Here is a 19,547-nt window from a genome sequence, read left to right as displayed (position 1 = left end):
GAAGCTCAGAGCGGGACACTCACTTCCATGTGGAGTAGGCCCCTGATAGTGGCATGGCGTAAACTGGGAAGCTCGGAGTGGGACTCTGGAAGCCGCATGCCATAGCAATGGAGAAGGAAAAGTTGGACTCTCTTTATTTGTTTCATTTAGTGAATGGCGCTTATATATGAATGACAGTGCACACTTTTCACTGTGTTTTATTTTGGATGCATGTGACAATAAAAGATATTCAATTCACTGCTATAATACTGAAATTATATGAATGATACAACTCTTGTGCACTTCTACACTGGTGTATCGTTTTAAAATAGCATGCATAGAAGGATTAAATTGAATATCTATACGGCAGTTCAAGAAAGTACTGTAATTGTAAATAATATTCATTGAGGTTTGCACGATTTGATAAAAATTTCAGATTCTCTTTCTCTCTCATGTTGCACTATCTCTTTGTCCCTGAGATCATATCATTAAAGACTTAAGAATGGCTTTTTAATATATCTCTTGGCTATTTTAAAGACCATGTTTATCTTTTAAGTAGAAATGTCTTAATGTCACTGATAATAAAAGGACATAAAAGTTCTCAAAGGATGAATTCTAGACTGTTTTCATTCATACAAGAAGGATGCTTATCCGGATCAATGGAGGAAAAGACATGGTTGAGATGTTCAATAACTAGCGCAAAGCATATCTCAGTTTGTACAAGATAAGACCGACTGATAACTTGATTGTGAATTTGTCTTGATACCATCGTCCTTTATATCACTAGAGGTCTGGACTGGATGTTGATGTTCACTCTTTGATCTTACAAACTAGCTGTTTGATTTGAGCCATGCTTCATTATGTTACCAGCAGTCCTGGATTCAAGCCTTTTCACTTCATCAATAATGTATTCTTTTTTAAAAAAATCTACAGCACTTCCAGGCTTGGGAAAATTGGTAGGCTGAAGATACATGTCTTTTAACCTGAGAATGACTTGATACAATAGACCTGTGAGTATGACTTTGGCTGTGGATAAATTGTTGCAGGTGATTATAAAATATAGGATTTATGGGCATTTTGAGAGGCAAAAATTGACGAGGGATAGTCAGTATGGTTTTGTGTGAGGAAAATCATGTCTCACAAACTTGATTGAGGTTTTTGAGGAAGTTACCAAAAAGATTGATGATGGCAGAGCAGTAGACATTGTTTATTTGGATTTTAGTAAAGCCTTTGACAAGGTTCTGCATGGTAGATAATTAATAAAATTAGGTTGCATGGGATTCAGGGTGGAGCTTGCCAATTGGATACATAATTAGCTTAATGGCAGGAGACAGAGAGTAATGGTGGAGGGTTGCTTTTCGAACTGGAAGATTGTGATAGGCACTGTTCCAAAGGGATCGGTTCTGGGTCCTCTTTTGTTTGTCATTTATATAAATGATTTGAATGAGAGTTTGGAAGGCATATTTAGTAAGTTTGCGGATGGCAAAAAAATTGGAGGCATAGTAGACAATGGGATCTTGATCAACTGGATCAATGAGCTGAAAAATGGCAGATGGAGTTCAATCTAGTTAAATGTGAGGTATTACATTTGGTACAACAAACAAGGGTAGGGCTGATATAATTAATAGCAGGGCTTTGGGTAGTGTTGTAGAACAGAGGGACCTACGGTGCAGGTACATAATTCTTAGAAGTTTGCATCACAAATGGACAGGGTGGTTGAAAAGGTATTTGGCATGCTTGCCTTCATTGCTCAGTTCTTGGAGTATAGGAGTTGGGAAGTCATGTTGAGGTTGTACAGGATATTGGTGATGCCTTTTCTGGAATACTGTGCCCAGTTCTTGTCACCCTGTAATAGGAAGGATATTATCAAGCTAGAGAGGATTCAGAAGAAATTTACCAGGATGTTGCCAGGTATGGGAGGTTTGAGTTATGAAGAAAGACTGGATGGGCTGGGATATTTTCTACTGGAGCATAAGAGGGTGAGAGATGACCTGACAGAAGTTTATAAAATAATGGGAGTTATAGATAGAGTTAATGGTGGTTGTCTTTTCACCAGAATGAGGTATTTCATGACTAGGGGACACATTTTTAAGGTGAGAGGAGAGAAATATAAAAATGAAAGAAGAGGCAAATTGTTTACACAGTGGGTGGTTTGCATGTGGGATGAAGTGCCTGAGGATGTGGTAGATGTGGGTAAAATTACAAAGTTTAAAAGACATTTGGATAGATACATGGATAAGAAAGGTTTCAGGGATATGGGCCAGGAGCAGGCAGGTGGGACTATTTCATTTGGGATGATGTTTGGCATGGACTGTTTGGACCAAAGGATCTGTTTCTGTGCTGCAATTATTTATGACTTGATATGTTGATGACTCTCAAGTTGGTTTTGCTAACCTTTTTGTTTGTTCACAAAAGCAATTTCCAGGAATGTTTTAATATTTCAATAAGTTTAATAATTTAGTATCATTAATTAATAATTTGAAAATGTTCAAATGAATTGCATACATGAGGCAGAATTGCAAGCAAGAGCCATTCTGATGTTGTCTAATTCCCCTCAGTATTTTCAAACGTTATAAAGGCAGCAATAGGTAATCTTCAGACTGGGGTGGTCGTCATGCTCAGACGAAGGAAACATCCTAATTTTTTTTCCATTTAGGTTTGTAGCATTTTGGTGATCAGTTCTATCAGATTTTCACCCACCTGGTGAAGTCAAGGGATGACTCAGTATCTCCTGAGAAGTGAATTGGTTTGTCAATGCCTTTCAGTGACCAACTGGACATCATCCAGCCTAATGGCTCTGTTATTAACTTGTTTCATCCCTAATCCATGCCTGGGACTTTGTTGGGCCAGTACTGATCCTACTTAAGCTATTTCTACGAGTTCTGACAGGATTTTAAATTCTTCAGGCAACTATTTCTTTTGTTCCTGAGATTCAGTTTAGATAAATGCGAGGTTTTGGAAAGGCAAATCAGGGCAGGACTTATACACTTAATGGTAAGGTCCGAGGGAGTGTTGCTGAACAAAGAAACTTTGGACTGCAGGTTCATAGTTCTTTGGAAGTGGAATCACAGGTAGATTGCATAGTGAAGAAGGTGTATGCAATGCATGCCTTTATTGATCAGTGCACTGAGTATAGAAGTTGAGAGGTCATGTTGTGGCTGTACAGAACATCGGTGTGGCCATTTTTGGAATACTGTGTTCAATTCTGGTCTCCCTGCTGTAGGAAGGATGTTGTGAAACTTGGAAGGGTCCAGAAAAGATTTACAAGGATGTTGCCAAGGTTGGAGGGTTTAAGCTATAGGGAGAGGCCGAATAGGCTGGGGTTATATTCCCCTGGAGCATCAGAGGTTGAGGGGTGACCTTATAGAGGTTTATAAATAATGAGAGCGTGGATAGGGTAAATAGACAAGGTCTTTTCCCCAGGGTGGGGAAACTAGAGGGCATACATTTAAGGTGAGAGGGAAAAGATTTAACAGGGACCTAAGGAGCATCTTTTTCAAGCAGAAGGTGGTGCGTGTATGGAATGAGCTGCCTAATGAAGTAGTTGAGGCTGGTATAATTACAACATTTAAAAGACATGTGGATGAGTATATGAATAGGAAAGGTTTAAAAGTGTAGGGCCAAATGCTGGTAAATGGGACTAGATTAATTTAGGATATCTGGTTGGCATGAACGAGTTGGATTGAAGGGTCTGTTTCTGTGCCGTACATCTCTATGACTGTATATGGAAATCACTGGCTAGACTAGCGCTTTTTTGTCCATCCTCAGTTGTCCTCAAGAAGGTGGTGGTGAGCTCTCTCTGTGTACAATTTGGGGTATATGGACACTCATAGTGTTCAGGGGAAGGGAGCTCCAGTTTGATCTAACCACCATGAAGGAATAGTGACATCATTCTGAGGTAGGATAGTATGTAACTTGAAAGGGAGCTCGCAGGTTGTGGTCTTCCCAGACAGTTGCTGCACTTGTCCTTCTGGGTGGTAGAGTTTGCAGGTTTAGAAGATGTTGTCAAATGGGTAATTTATTGCTGTGAATCCTGTAGATGGTACACATTTCTGCAATTGTATGTCAGCGGTGAAGGGACTGAATGTTGAAGGTAGTGGATAGGATGCCAATTAAGCAGCCTGATTAGCTCTGCAAGTTTTCAAGCATCTTGAGTGTTGCTGGCACTGTATGCATCCAGGCAAGTAGATGATATTCAATCACACTCCTGCTTTGTGCATTGTAGATGGTGGATAAGCATTGGAGAAACAGGAGGTGAGTTGCTCACTGCAGTATTCCTAGCCTCTGAACTGCTGTTGTAGCCCTAGTATTTAGATGACTGTTCTAGTGCATTTTCTGGTCAATGGTAAACCCCAGGATGTTGATTGTAGGGGAAGTCTATGAGGGTAATGTCATTGAACATCAAGGGACGATGATTCTATTATGTCTTACTGGATATGGTCATTACATTACATATGTGTTGCTTGGGGATAGTAGGAACTGCTGATGCTGGAACCTGAGATAACAAGGTGTGGAAGAAGGGTCTGAAGAAGGGTCCAGACTCGAAACGTCAGCTTTCCTGCTCCTCTGATGCTGCCTGGCCTGCTGTGTTCATCCAGCTCTACACCTTGTTATGTGTGTACCTTGAATGTTACTTGCACTTATCAGCCTAAGCTTGGATGTTATCAGATCTTGCTGCATCTCAACACAAACTGCTTCGGTACCTGAACAGTCACCGTTGGTGTTAAACATTGTACGTTCATCAGCAAACATCCCTACTTCTGAATGCAATATGAAATGTCATGCGGAGGTGCCAGTGTTGGGCTGGGTTGGACATAGTCAGGAGTCAGGTGAAGTCACCTGATGAGGGAGCTGTGCTCTAAAAGCTCGTGATTTCAAACAAACCTGTTGGACTATAACCTGGTGCCATGTGACTTATGACTGATGTAAAATATCAGAGAGCTGGAGAAGGACACCTTCCTGGTGCAGCCATACTAAGAGGCGTTTCCCACTGTTGGAGCAGGCACAAAGCAACTACTCAGCCCAAGGAGGAAGCCGACCAAGCTGCTATTGTAGAAATCTTATTAAGGGCCATTTTACCACGCCACTGGCATTATGCCAGCAGCAGCGTGACCTCTTGCTGTTCGAAGAGATCGTCAGCTTAATGAAGGTGGCCTCCCTGCAGTAAGCTGCAAGGCTACCTGAGTTTGGGTTTCCAAGGCACAATGAAGGGGTCATGGGCAGTGAAGACAGCCTTGAGGGTTCCCAGTGATATCCCTGGAGGAGCTTCCCTGCTGATTCTCAGCCCCTCCAACTTTTGCATTGTGACGTGCATGAAGATCTCCTGCCTGACACAGCAGTGCCCAGCTCTCTCCGTGATACAGCTTCTTATTGGGCTGGCAGCATCAGGGGCTATTTTGATGATGAGCTCGGAGATGGCACCTGCAGGATTGTCCAACATCAGGATGCTTTAGCCCACGGCAAAATTCATCTGGATATGCCCAGCCAAGAATAAAGATCAGTTTAAGGTCTCTTCAGGAAGGCATGCACAATGTAGTATTCCCCAATATTATATTAGATTGTCAGCCACATGTTTTTTGATGAAGTGTGTGGAATTTAATGTGAAAATGAAATCTTAGATTCAGAGCAGGAATGCTATCCATTAAGCCGTGACTGATATAAAGAAACAATAGACAGCCGGGTGCTGGAAAGGGAACAAGCTTTCTCTGTACTCTTGGCCATGGAATGAATGCATAGAGGACAAAGATGTAAATGGAGAGGAAGTTACAAGGAGGAGTGAATGAGAATAAAGATATCTTAATGTAGTGACCACTTTATCAAAACCAGCATGATCTGATAGGTCTGGTCATCTTCTCCCATCTCAGTCAGTTATGTGGATCACAAGCAATATGCTTTTAAAATATTAAGTATTCCTTTTTATAAACCAGTCTGATCCGTTAAATAAAGATGTAATAAATGAATGAACTGAAGATCCATTGCCCTGCACCAGCTGCATAATTTCAGATCTAAAATGTCCCAGAATGTCAGTGATCAATCCCAGGAGACTCCAAATGTCACTGGCTTCTTAGTACTGTCTAAAAGTGATGGTAACCAGGTTTTTCCTTAGCCTGCTGGACTTTGGAACCACAGCACTAGCTATTTATTAAACAAGATAGCCTCCCTTTGTAATCTGATGCTTAAGTAGTAAGTCTACATTTATAATATTGTGTTCTCTTAGGTCTGTGCTACATATTTGTATGAACAACCAGCTAGCTTATGTTTTGTTCAGAAACAAAACTTTGGTGTATACAGATTGGAAAAAAACATTTGAAATGAAAATATATTGTTTATTAGAAGCACGTGTTACTGTCTGCAAAAGTTTTTTTTGTATACTATGCCCATTGCTCCATGTTGATGAAAATATTTTGATGGCTGTTTCATGAAAGAAAAAATAAAATGACAGTGATGATTCAGAAGGATTCTTCATTTCTTTAGTAGGACATATCAACATCGCTCTAGCCTTGTTTGAATTCTGGCAGAAAATAGCTTATCAGTTATCATGATAGAAGAAGAGGCATGAACATTAGAGTAGGGTGATTGGCCAAAGCATGTTTCAGAAGAAACTAAACAGCTAATAAAGCAACCTGAATTATATAAGGGGTTGTGCTGACTTCTGTTCAGAAAATAAAGCTACTAATTTAGGATGACAGAATTATACAGGACTGAAGGAAGCCATTCAAAACTTGAAATACTGATATCAAATTAGACCTATCCTCCATTCATTCCTTATAGCCAGACATTTTATTTTTCCTTTATTCTCTTTTGGAAGTTACTGCTGAATTTATTTCCACCTCTTCCGTCAGACAGAAGATACAGAAGCTTGAACACACACACCAACAGGTTCAAGAACAGCTTCATCCATCCTTGCTGTTATTAAACTGCTGATTGGACCTCTGTAATTTCACATCTAATGTTGATCTTGCTTTTGCACACCTCTGGTGCAGCTGCAATCTTGTATGCCTCACTCTGTCAGAGCACTCTATGATCTATATGTCCTTGTTCGCTATGATCTGCCTGCACTGCTCACAAAACAAAACTTTTCACTGTACTTAGGTACACATGACAACAATAAATCAGACACAGTAGCAGCATTCAAGAAACACTTGGACAAATACATGAATAGGAAGGGAATAGAGGGATATGGATCCTGTAAGAGAAGGCAGTTTTAGTATGGAAGGGCAAATGTGCCAGCGCAGGCTTGGAGGGCTGAAGGGCCTGTTCCTATGCTGTATTGTTCTTTGTTCTTTGTAAATCACATCAAATCAAATCCAATAGTCTTTTTATGCTGTGTATTGTTCATCATAACTTCATTGTGGAAATCTTGTTCTTTTGCAACTTATCTAAAATATATGTTGATTATTTTCTGACCCACCCACCATCTTTCATTTTGATTTTACCAGAGACACAACTTATAACATGCAGTAATGTGTTCATCATATTTCTTGTGCCATACAGTTCAATGACACTGAAATAATCAGTCCATATAAGGCTTGAGATGATTTTGGACCAGTGTGACACAAGTTGCATGTTGGTTCAGAAGTCGGTCTTTAATCTGGGAATATTTGTTATGTCGCTAGGATTTTGGCACCTGCAGGAGCTGTCAGCAAGATCACAGATGAAAGACATCTAATTAAACAGGTCAATCTAAGGTTACATAATGTATCTCACAGCTGTTGGTCAGGCACTTTGAAATCTGTACACTGTTATTTTAGGGACATGCTGTATTTTACAATTGTTGCAGATGGCTTTTCTAGTTTTGAGAAACGGTTGTCAAGAATCAGAATCCACTAAAAATTGCAAGAAGAAAATGGATCCAAATTTTCCGTTATTGTTTTTGATTTTTAGGTAAATGCTGAAATTTCAATCAGCATAATTCACATTCATCCCAGAGTGAGCAGGCGTTACATTTCCATGCATGATATTTTTACGTAAATGTTAGTGTAGTTAAAACAAGAAAGTTAATAACTACATAAATTTATCCTGCATGGGAATACAGTACAAGTGTGTTAAGCACATTTGCTGACTGAAATGGATCTGTGTTATTTTCAGATTTTTTTAAAACTTCATTTCATTTTGGGAAAAGCAATCTTGAGCTAAGCTTTTCATGAGTAATAATTAATTTCAGCACTCCATCAGGGGTAGAGGCCAAATGAAGAATGTGAGGGAGGAGAGGGGAACGAGATTTATTAATGTACAGTATTGCAGATTTCATTTTAGTCAACTTCAACTGGAACCAAGAATAAACACGGCTCTTAAGTATATACTCCTGCTGTAGAAAGGGGAAGGGTGAAGCTAATAAAATAGATACTAAAATCACATCTGTGAACATTCTGGCAGACGTCCATATGCATTTACACTAAAATGGTCTCTGATCACCTCAATGGCTCTCTGTGCATTTATAACATGTGATCATCAATCAGGCAGCATTAAACATTGAATCCCTGCTAACCAGCAGGAAGATATTCAGTCTAATCCCACTTTTCAATTCTTGATCCAAAACCTTGTGGGTTACAGCTTTTCCAGAGCGTACCCCAATGTTCTAGAAACGTTTTTACTTTTTTTTTACCTTCGCCACCCTTTCTGGCAGTGAGTTAGAGATTCAATTTGGAACCTAGTGGCACTGCAGCATTCTATTGAGTGGAGAAGATGACATGGTCTAAGTCAATAATAAAGTCATTTAATGGGGCCAGAAGGAGCAGGAGCACTTCTTTTAGTTTGTATGTCTTCATTACAAACTAAATCAGGGACACAGGTACCCTGAGGTCTGTCCTAGAATTCCAAACCACAACATTTCTTTGGTTCCATTCGCTCTCTCTTCCAGTGAATTACGTTCGTGCCTATATGCTCCTCCAGGCCTTGTGACTTTTGCCTGCCTGAAAGCTGCCAACAAGTAACACACAACAGATGCATTTCAAGTGCCTGGAGAAATCTAGAGTAACCATCAGCATGTCTCAGCAAAGATCTCCAAAACATACGAGGGGTGTAGCATTCTGAACAATATAGAGCAGCAGCAAGGTTTGGACCTTTCGGAGGAGCAGTGCATTGAACTCAGGACCTTTTCAGATGTCTTAGAGAAAGAGGAGAAGAAGAAGAATGGGAGTAAGACAATAAACCACAAGTTGCTTAATCTTGCTGCCTGAGACGTAATGTAAGGGATGTTAATTGTATCAGCGGAATCAAGCCAAAGCAACAGGAAATGGCTGCCTTTCCAACATTCCGCTCACCCCCCCCCCCCCACCCCCCGCCTATTCTTCCTCACCTACTGATATTATTGACACATAGGAACCCAGTAGGAACCAATCACCCTGTGCATATCCTTGCTTTTAATCCCATCAATTATATTGTTCCAGGAATGTGCTTATTTTCAATCAAGATCATATTTCCAGTCTTCCTGTTCCAGGATTTGTTTGAAAAATACTGAGGCCCTCTGTAGACATTCTTTTTTTCTTTTAAATGAAGATGGCCTACCTCAAATTACATCATTTGGTATCCTCCCCTGGTTGGAGTCATTTCTGGCACAAAGACAGTTGTTTGTGGTTGTCAAAAGGTCAGTCACCTTAGTTCCAGGACATCTCAGCAGGGGTTTCTCAGGGCAGCGTCCTAGGCTTAAATATCTTCAATTATTTCATCAATGATGTTCCCTGCATCTTATGGTCAGAGCTGGGGATGAGACCAGTGACCACCCATTTTTTCAATGAAAAAATCATAGCTGCTGGCATTGAGTCATAGAGTTATAGAGCATGGAAACATACTGTTCGGTCCAACTGGCTTGTGCTGACCAGGTATCCTAAACTGACCTAGTCTCATCTGCCTGCATTTGGCCAATATCACTCTAAAGCCTTCTTACTCATGAATCCATCCAGATACCTTTTAAATGTTGCAATTGTACCCACCTCCACCACTTCCTCTGGTAGGTCTTTTCATAGACGCCCCACTCTGTGCACGAAAATGTTGTCCCTAAGTACCTTTCACATCTTTCCCTCACATCATAAACATATGCTGTCAAGTTTTGGACTCCCATAGTCTGGAAAAATGGACCTTGGCTATTCACCCTATTAGGGTAACCTGAAGGGAAAAAAATATAGGCTTGTCCTCAACAATCTATCTGTCTAGGAGAGCATTGGTAGGAGTAACCTTTGGGTAATCCTTGTGGAGACAATGTCTCAACTTCATATTGAGGATACCCTTCACCATGCTGAATGGGACAGACCTATCAACTCAAGACTTGCATCCATTGGCAAATGCATTAGATATTACAAAACCTACGTGACCTGACAATATTCCAGTGATAATACTGAAGACTAAAGCTCTGGAACTAGCCATGCACTTAGCCAAGCTGTCCTATTACAGTTATAATACTGAATGACATCTACCCAGCAATGTGGAAAGTTGTCCAAGTGTGCCTTGTTTGCAAAAATCAAGGCAAATCTAATACAGCCAAATACAGCCCAATCAGTCCATTCCCAATCACCAGTCAATTGATGGAAGGTGTTTTTGACAGCACTATCAAGTCACACTCACTTAACAATAAGTGATTCACTGATGCTTGGTTGGGTTCAACTTGGCTCACTCATCTACTGATTTGTTATAACCTTGGGCTACTCATGGAAAAATGAGCTGAATTCAGAGATGATCTGACATTGACTGCTCTTGACATCAAGGAGCACTAACAAAACTTGAATCAGTGAGTTTATGAGTAAGAGAAAAGGTTTCTGATTGGAGGAGCAATTCCATGCAGAATCTTCCAAACATACTTACATCTGTAGTGGAAGCAATGCTCATCAGCTGAATAACTCAGTATGTTGCATTTTGGCCAGCAAGTTGCCTTTTGGACGAGGCTAACCTATTGGGACAAGGGCAATATGAACACGGTTACACCATCCTCTGAACCACAGACCTTACTGAAACAAACACAGAAATGGTGGAGAAACTCAACAGGTCTGGCAGTTTCTGGAGAGAGAGAAACTGAGTTAATGTTTCAAGTCCAGTATGAGTCTTCCTCAGAACTTTTGTCTTGACTTAGAATCTCTTGTCATTCCTTCACTGTCGCTGGGAGAAAATGCTGGAACCTTCTCCAGAACAGCACTCTGAGTCGACCGTCAGCAGATGGACTGCAGAGGTTCAACAAGACAGCTGATCACTCCCTTTTCATTGATTAGGCAATTGGGAATAAGTGATAATGACCCACCAGCAATGCCCACGTTTTGTGAATAAATGTCTTTCATGCATATGGGAGGAGGCTTGCATGTAATATGTTCCAATATTACGAATTGTTTGATGATAAATTCATTTATAATTTTGTTACATTTAGCGCATAAAGAAATATTTTCTCCATCACATCATTGGCACAAGCATACATTCACTAAGTCGATTAATGTTTTTTTTTACTGTTAAATTGCGTTAATAGCATCTACTGCTTTCCAAGTTGACATTTAATACTGAAATTCAGTACTTTGACCTGCTTTCCCATTTTTCTCAACAACATATGACAGGAGTTTACTTTTATTAAATATTACCAACCTTCCTGGAAGCATGGTGACACAGAATGTGATTAGAGAACTATATTGAATAAATAGCAAATAATTACAATTTGTCATTGAGCATTACAAAGCAAAACTGGCATCCAGCAGTGGCCAAAAAGGCAGATCACCAAAAACCTGACCGAAGGGATAAGCAACAATTGAAAGGACGAAAGGGAGGTGGAGAGGCAGAGAGGTCTAGACAGGAAATTCCCAAGCTCAGGGTATATAAGGGTTTCAAAATCAAGGCATTTTTTAATTGAGAGCTAGTGTAGGTTAGCAAATACAGAATTAACGTGTGAAGGGGACTCACTAAGAGTAAAGACAAAAGCAGCAAAGTGTTGGCTGACCCCATGCTTGCAGAATGTCGAATGTATACACCTGGGCAGGTATATGTTGGAATAGTCGAGTCTAGGGGTAACAAAGGCATGAAATGGTCTTAGCAGAAGATGCATTCAGATAGAGCAGTGTTGGGATATATCACAGTGGAATTAGATCGCTAAAGGCTTACACTGATATTCATTTTGATAGGGGCTTCCAATCTGGTTAACAATTTCAAACAAAAGAGCATCTTTGCCATTAGAAGAAGTCTTCTAACAAGTAAAATTTTTAAATAAGGGTAGAACTGGGAAGAAAGTAGTTGTTAATCTTTGTCACTGCTCTGATAATTCTACCATTCAAAAATTAAAAATTATTGACAGAAAGACGTCGGAAAGATCACTGAAAACAAAAATTGTTGAAGAGTCATCTAAACTCAAAAAGTCAGCTTGCTTTCTCTCCATGGACGATGGCTGACCCACTGTGATCTCCAGCATTTTTTGTTTTCAGTACAGATTCCTGTATCTGCTATAATTTGCTTCTACATTGGAAATGTCACACTGAGCTATCAATTAAAGGAGACTTGTACTCAATTATATATATTGGAAGATCCTGATAAAGTAATTGAAACCAAGTATTCTCGCTCCTGCCCAGCTGACAGAATAAGATATTTAGTCTTTGAGATAGGATAGGTGTGTCGTTGAATCTCACTTCGTGTCAAATATGAAGCAAAGGTCATTAATAACTAATGTTTCTTATGAGTCTTATAACTGGTTTCTTATAACCAGTATGAGTCTTCTCCAAATCATTTAAACATCTCAGGTTCTGAAGAAGAGGCATATTGGACCTGAAATGTTAACTGTTTCTCTCTCCATAGATGCTACCAGGCCCATTGAGCTTATTCAGAATTCTCTGTGTTTGTTTCAGATATCCAGAATCTGCAGTATTTTGGTTTTATTTTATGAATAGTCTAGATCAACCTCACATAGTGAAGTTTCCAGGAGAGGGATGGCCATATAGTTGGGAACAGAGTGCAGAAGGGATTTTGATATTCCTAGCATTTAATTACTGGAAATTACATCCAGTACAGACAAACTGTTTGACATTACAGATGGATAAAGATGGTCATGAGGCAGAGCTGAGTGCTAATCAGTGTAAGCACACTATCCTTTCAAATCATATTATTGAAGGTCAGGATATAGAGGAGAAAAAGGAAGGGACCTAAGGGTAGATTTTTGGGGGTTATTAGAGATAACAATGAAGAAATGGGACAAGAAACATTTACAGGTGATTGTCAGCGAGCTTGCAGTTAGTGAAGGACTTTTGAAGCAATAGCTACTGTGGAAAAGTATAATATATTGAAGCAAAACAGTGATGTCCCAGAAACACCAACGTGTTAATAATCAGATATTCTGTTTTCTTGCTTGTTTTTTGAGGAATGGATGATGTCTGAAATCCCAAGTAAAATTCTCTTAATCTTTTTTAACATAATGAATGGCATATTTTGCATCCAATACAATAAGGCATATTGTACCTCAGTTGAACGTCTCATCTAAAGACAAAGCCTCCAGTAGTACATCGTTTCCTTATTATTGCACTGGATTGTCATCTTAAATTTTATACTCAAGTCTGTGGCGTGAATTTGAATTTACAACACCTCAACTCATAGCTGAGAATAGAGTGGCATGGTGGCTCAGCGGTTAGCACTGCTGCCTCACAGTGCCAGGGATCTGGTTTGATTCTAGCCTTGGGCAACTGTCTGTGTGGAGTATGCACATTCTCCCTGTGTCTACATACTCTGGTTTCCTCCCACAGCCCAAGGATGTGCAGGTTAGGTGGAGTGGCCATGCTAAAATTGTCCATACTGTTCAGGGATGTGTAGGCTAGATGGATTAGCCATGGTAAATGCAGGGTTACAGGATGCAGTGGGGGGCTGGGTTTGGGTGGGATGCTCTTTGAAGGTCAGTGTGGAGTTATAGGCTGAATAGATTCCTTTCGCACTGAAGGGATTGTATGATTCTAATGTGACTATTGAGCAAGAACTAGCACCATGGACTAAATGTCATATTCCTTCAGCTAAGCTTTAGCAGGAATACCTGATGTCAAACACTTTATCAGGATTTTCCAATATATATTCTTGAGAACAAGTCTCCTTTAATTGATGAGAGACAACAAGGTGCAGAGCTGGATGAACACAGCAGGCCAAGCAGCATCATAGGAGCAGAAAGGCTGACGTTTCGGGCCTAGACCCTTCATCAGAAATGGGGGAGGGGAAGGGTGTTCTGAAATAAATAGGGAGAGAGGGGTAGGCAGATAGAAGATGAATAGAGGAGAAGATAGGTGGAGAGGAAACAGACAGGTCGAAGAGGAGGGGATGGAGCCAGTAAAGGTGAATGTAGGTGGGGAGTTAGGGAGGGGATAGGTCAAGGGGACGGGATGAGGTTAGTCGGCAGGAGATGGGGGTGCGGCTTGAGGTGGGGGGGGGGGGGGGGGGGAGGAAGAACAGGTTAGGGAGGCGGGGACGAGCTGGGCTGGTTTTGGGATGCAGTAGAGGGAAGGGAGATTTTGAAGCTTGTGAAATCCACATTGATACCATTGGGCTGCAGGGTTCCCAAGCGGAATATGAGTTGCTGTTCCTACAACCTTCGGGTGGCATCGTTGTGGCACTGCAGGAGGCCCAGGATGGACATGTCATCTGCGGAATGGGAGGGGGAGTTGAAATGGTTCGCGACTGGGAGGTGCAGTTGTTTATTGCGAACTGAGAGTAGGTGATCTGCAAAGCGGTCCCCAAGCCTCCGCTTGGTTTCCCCGATGTAGAGGAGGCCACACCGGGTACAGTGGATGCAGTATACCACATTGGCAGATGTGCAGGTGAACATCTGCTTGATGTGGAAAGTCTTCTTGGGGCCTGGCACCTTGTTGTCTCGGATTCTCCAGCATCTGCAGTTCCTACTATCTCCTTTAATTGATGTTAGCTCAAAATGACATTTCCAATGTTTTTGTTAAGAGTTGTTAATTTTTGAACGGTAGAGTTATCAGGCAAGTGACAAATATTGCTGACTGCTTCCTTCCCAGATTCTACCCTTACTTAAAATATTTAGTCATTGGATGACCTCTAGTGATAGAATTGTCTCTTTTGTTTGAAATTGTTAACCAGATTGGAAGGCCCTATCAAAACAAATGCCTGTGTAAGGCTTTAGCAATTTGATTCCAATGATAGCCTCTTCTTGATGGGACCACAGTTCTGAATGCAGAGGTCAGCGCATCCAGTTCATGAGCTGCCGATTCTTGTCTCATTTCTGGTAATTCTCTTGATCGATGCTCCTTTAGAATGTGACTCCAAACATGGACTCCCAGATGTTTATCTACTGGATACATGGTCATCTACAATCCTAGGCTGAATCTCAAGCAATGACCGACCTATTTATATTTTATAATGGACAGTACATTGTCTGATGTTTTTGCAAGATCTTTGCACACCATCGAAGCAGAAACAACAGTAAAATCTACACTAAAGGCCAATGAACTATGTCACTGTCATTTATAATTTTAAATGAGGGAGACATGAAAAGCAGCCCAGAACAGAAGACAGTGTAACAGTGCAGAGAGTAAAATACAGCATCCTGGCAAAGAACTTGTGGGACTAATTGGATATCTCTTTAAAAGTGCTGGCACAGTGGAGCAAATAGCCTCCTTTATGTGATGTACGATTCCATGATAACAGTCCCATATCCATGACTGATTGTTTTGGAATAAATTTAAAAAGGCCTCTTTTTTTTAACCTCAGTGCGCATTACCAAGAATATTAACAACAATCTAACCCTAAAAGCAATCACATTCACCATGCTTGTGGAAAACGTTACGAAAGATAAAGTTTTCCGACACTTCAAATCATAGTTATCTTTTGGATGAAACAGAGATCCCATCTTCACTCAGATGAATACAAAAGATCCAATTTCATTATTTCAAAGAAAAACATTAAGTTAACGCCTGTGACTTGAACAATATCTCTCCCTCGACCAATGTCATTGAAACAGATTTTCTTAACGTTTTCTCATTAATCTCTGTATGATCTTGTGATTATTTTTATTCATTCACTTGATGAGGATGTCGCTGGCTAAGCAGCATTTATTGCCCATTCCTAATTGCCCAGAGAGCACTTAAGTGTCAACTACATTGCTGTAGGCCTGGAGTTACATGGAAGCCGGACCAGGCAAGGATAGCAGTTTCCTTCCCTAAATGGCACTAGTGAACCAGATTGTTTTTTCCAACAATGGATTCATGGTCATCATTAAACTCTTAATTCCAGATATTTTTTATTGAATTCAAATTCCACCGTCTGCCATGGCAGGATTCAAACCTGGGTCCCCACAACATTAGCTGGGTCTCTGGGTTGTCAGTCCAGCAATAATACCACTATGGCATCGCCTCCGCTTGTTTACTACTTTATAACAGTGATACACTTTAAAGATGTTTTATTGGCTATAAGGCATTCTGGAACATCCTAAGACCAAGAAAAGTTTAGCTCTTTCTTTCTTGCCTTAAAATATGAAGCATAATAACATAATAACAGATCAGACGAAAAAATATCAAACCTATAATAAAAGTATAAAGTGGTTGAGACTGGAAAGATTATTCAATGCTATGTTGGACCAAATTTTGAGATTGTAGTTTAAGGCCGGTGAAAGTAAATCTAATGATGGCAAACCTAGTGAAATGTATGGTACCCTGAATAGCTTCATTTGGACACAGTTTGCCCTAAAACTTTTGTGGATGATTGGGAATGACATTTGATAGCAATGCAAAAAAAGACTTTCTAAAAATATGAAAGAAAGACCGCTAATTATTCTGAGTACTGACTACTGTGAAGCATTTTTTGTCGGATTATGAGATGAAACATAAGGTTTTCATAAACGTAAACTGAGATCTATGTAGCTACTGGGGGAAAAAGATGACTATATTCTAAGCTGGCTGCTTCCAAACACCATTTTCACTATGAAATGTGGTTTACATCAGATAAATCTGTTAAGTGCAGATGGCAACATTTGTGAAACAGTTTGGAAACTATGAATATTTTGGAGTTCCCTTTGATTATTACTACGAAAACTGGTATTATGCTGTGGTTTAAACTACTGATTTCATTCTGAAAACATTTGCATTGAATTTTGTTTTTTAACCTGAAGCCTTTTCTTTTTACAAATATCACTCGTTAAATTAAACGGGATTTACATTTCAAACAGGACATCATCCAGAATGCAATTTTTCAGTACGTGCCTTGCAACTTTTCCAGTGCTTTTTGTTTCTGTGTGTGTATGCCTGGTCTGTTAACAAACAAAAATGTAATTGACTATTTCAAACCAGTACTTCTGTAATGATGTGGAATAAAAAGATAGCAAAAACTTGTAAAAATTTGTTGCGGTGCATTCAACTGTAATAGGAAATGTTAAATCAAAGCTGCGATCCATGCTGCTCACAGTCATTAAAAGGTCAATTCATTAATATTGTTTATACTATTTTGTACAAAGTAAAATATTTTTGTTTCTAATGGAAAGCAAAATAGTCCATTGAGTGTATACATAACCATACTAAATAACAATGATTCTGAAAATGTTTTATGTAAGTGGATGTGGCAAGTTGAACAGTCCATGTACACCTCTCCTAATTGGGCCGTTTCTATAAACTATAACTAAACTTATTTCATCAATAATGTGCCTGCATTGCAATTGAAATAGTAGCAAGTGAAAACATAAAGAGAGCTCTGAATATTTTAACTGAAAAGTGCTCAGTGTCTAGCATGGATGCTTTAGTTTCATGGAGTCACTTATCCGAAAACAAAAAGAGTTATCCAACATTTTCATAATCCAAAAGCAACTCAGTCAACTGTTAAAAAATGAAATAGCTCCAATTACACCTGTTTTCTTATATTACATAGGACAGCATATCGGTGAGATCAATACTAAATACAAAAGCAACAGCAGCGGACAGATCAATCATCCAAGCAATATTTGGCTGCATCTCTGTTACTTTATTGTGTTTGGATCTGAAGGGCTTTGTTAAATTTTGCAAGCACTGGAGAATGGACAGCAAGTATCAAATTTGAGCCAGAAATTCTGACAGGGGGATGGTCAATGTAGCAGTGGCGATTGAAGTTGCATACCTGGAACTTGTGGAAATTCCAATCTAACTTACTCCACAGGAAGTTGAAATGTCTGTGGGGCAATGTCTGAAATCCTCCAAAAAAACTCAGCACTCTGTGATACAGTCAGAGGTTTTAGGAGGGTCATTTTCACTTCAGCTTAATAGTCACCCAGACTCTATCACAGGACCAACACCACACTCCCCCCCACCCCACGCTCACCCTCAACTTCCCACTAATCCCTGTATCTGAAAAAAAACACTGCCCCTTGCCAAAACCCAAGGCTCTCCCAAATCCCAGTGGACCCTTCACCCTCCCACTCCAAACTAACACGCACCCTGAACATGACCTGACTTGATCCCAAACTCGCCACTGTTATGCAGGATCCAACTTTCTTCCAACTCTTGCCCCACCCTCCCTCCCCCAGCCCGCACCCACCCAACACCACATGACAGACTGAGTCTGCTGGATCTGACTTTACCACACCTCCCTGATCTGACGCCATGCACCACGCCTCTCCTGATGAGAGATCACTCCCTCCCACCAAGGATCTGCCCGCCCCTCACACTCACCTTGACCCAACCCAAACCCACTAAACTTAACAATTCCCCTAACCTGACCCCTTGATCTATCATCAAGACTAGCTCACTTATCTCATACCTTAATCCGCCACCCATCCAGCAACCCAACTCCCCTACCCCTCACTCACCTACTCCTGTAGCAACTGGGCTAAATTACACTCTGCTCTTTTGCCTGTGTAGCACCCAAACTGCCTCTCCTACCTGCCACTCTAAAACCCCTAGAACATTCACACACTTGACACCTTACCCATTTGACCCCATAATCCCCCTAACACCCTAACTCATCTGACACCCTAACCCCTCTCACCACTGTTATCCTATACTTCACACACCCCATTCCCAACCTATGACCTACACCCTCTCTCAACTGTTACCCTAACCCCTTACCTACACACCTACCTTGTCTCTTTTCCTTTTGCAGTGACTATGAAATTAGAATTAGAATTGGGTTTATTGTCACATGCACTCAAGTTACAAAAGAACAGGAGTAAAGTGAAAAGTGTACAATATTGCGAACACATAGTGCCATCTCAGGTACAAAATACCTAGGTGCAGATCTTAGATACAAAAAATAGAGAAAACAAAGAAAAAAAAATTATACTATATTACAGAGATATGTTGTAGGAAAGTTAGGAAAACAAGAAACAAAGCTAAAAAGATAAGTCCTTTAAGGCACAGAAAACAGCATTTAGGGCATGAAAAGTTGGCCAATCTGATCCAGTCCACTGCTTTACTGGAATCCTCTGAACTACTTCAAGAGAGAAGGGTCCTGGCCAGGAAATTTGAGAGAAGGACCAATCTAAACATAAGTGCCTTTTTTTCTGTCCAATCAGGATTGGAAATATGCCATATTTATAAGGAAACTGAGGCAATTGAATGAATTCTCACACAAATCAAATAAAACTGATTTGTTAAAAATGCAATTTTCTAGCTTGCAAATATATTTCAAAATTACAGAAGCATGAAAAAATGATT

This window comes from Rhincodon typus, chromosome 6 (assembly GCF_021869965.1).
Source record: "Rhincodon typus isolate 14 chromosome 6, sRhiTyp1.1, whole genome shotgun sequence".
Classification (NCBI taxonomy): Eukaryota; Metazoa; Chordata; class Chondrichthyes; order Orectolobiformes; family Rhincodontidae; genus Rhincodon; species Rhincodon typus.
The sequence above is the reverse complement of the archived record's forward strand: the minus strand, read 5'-3'. Positions refer to the sequence as shown.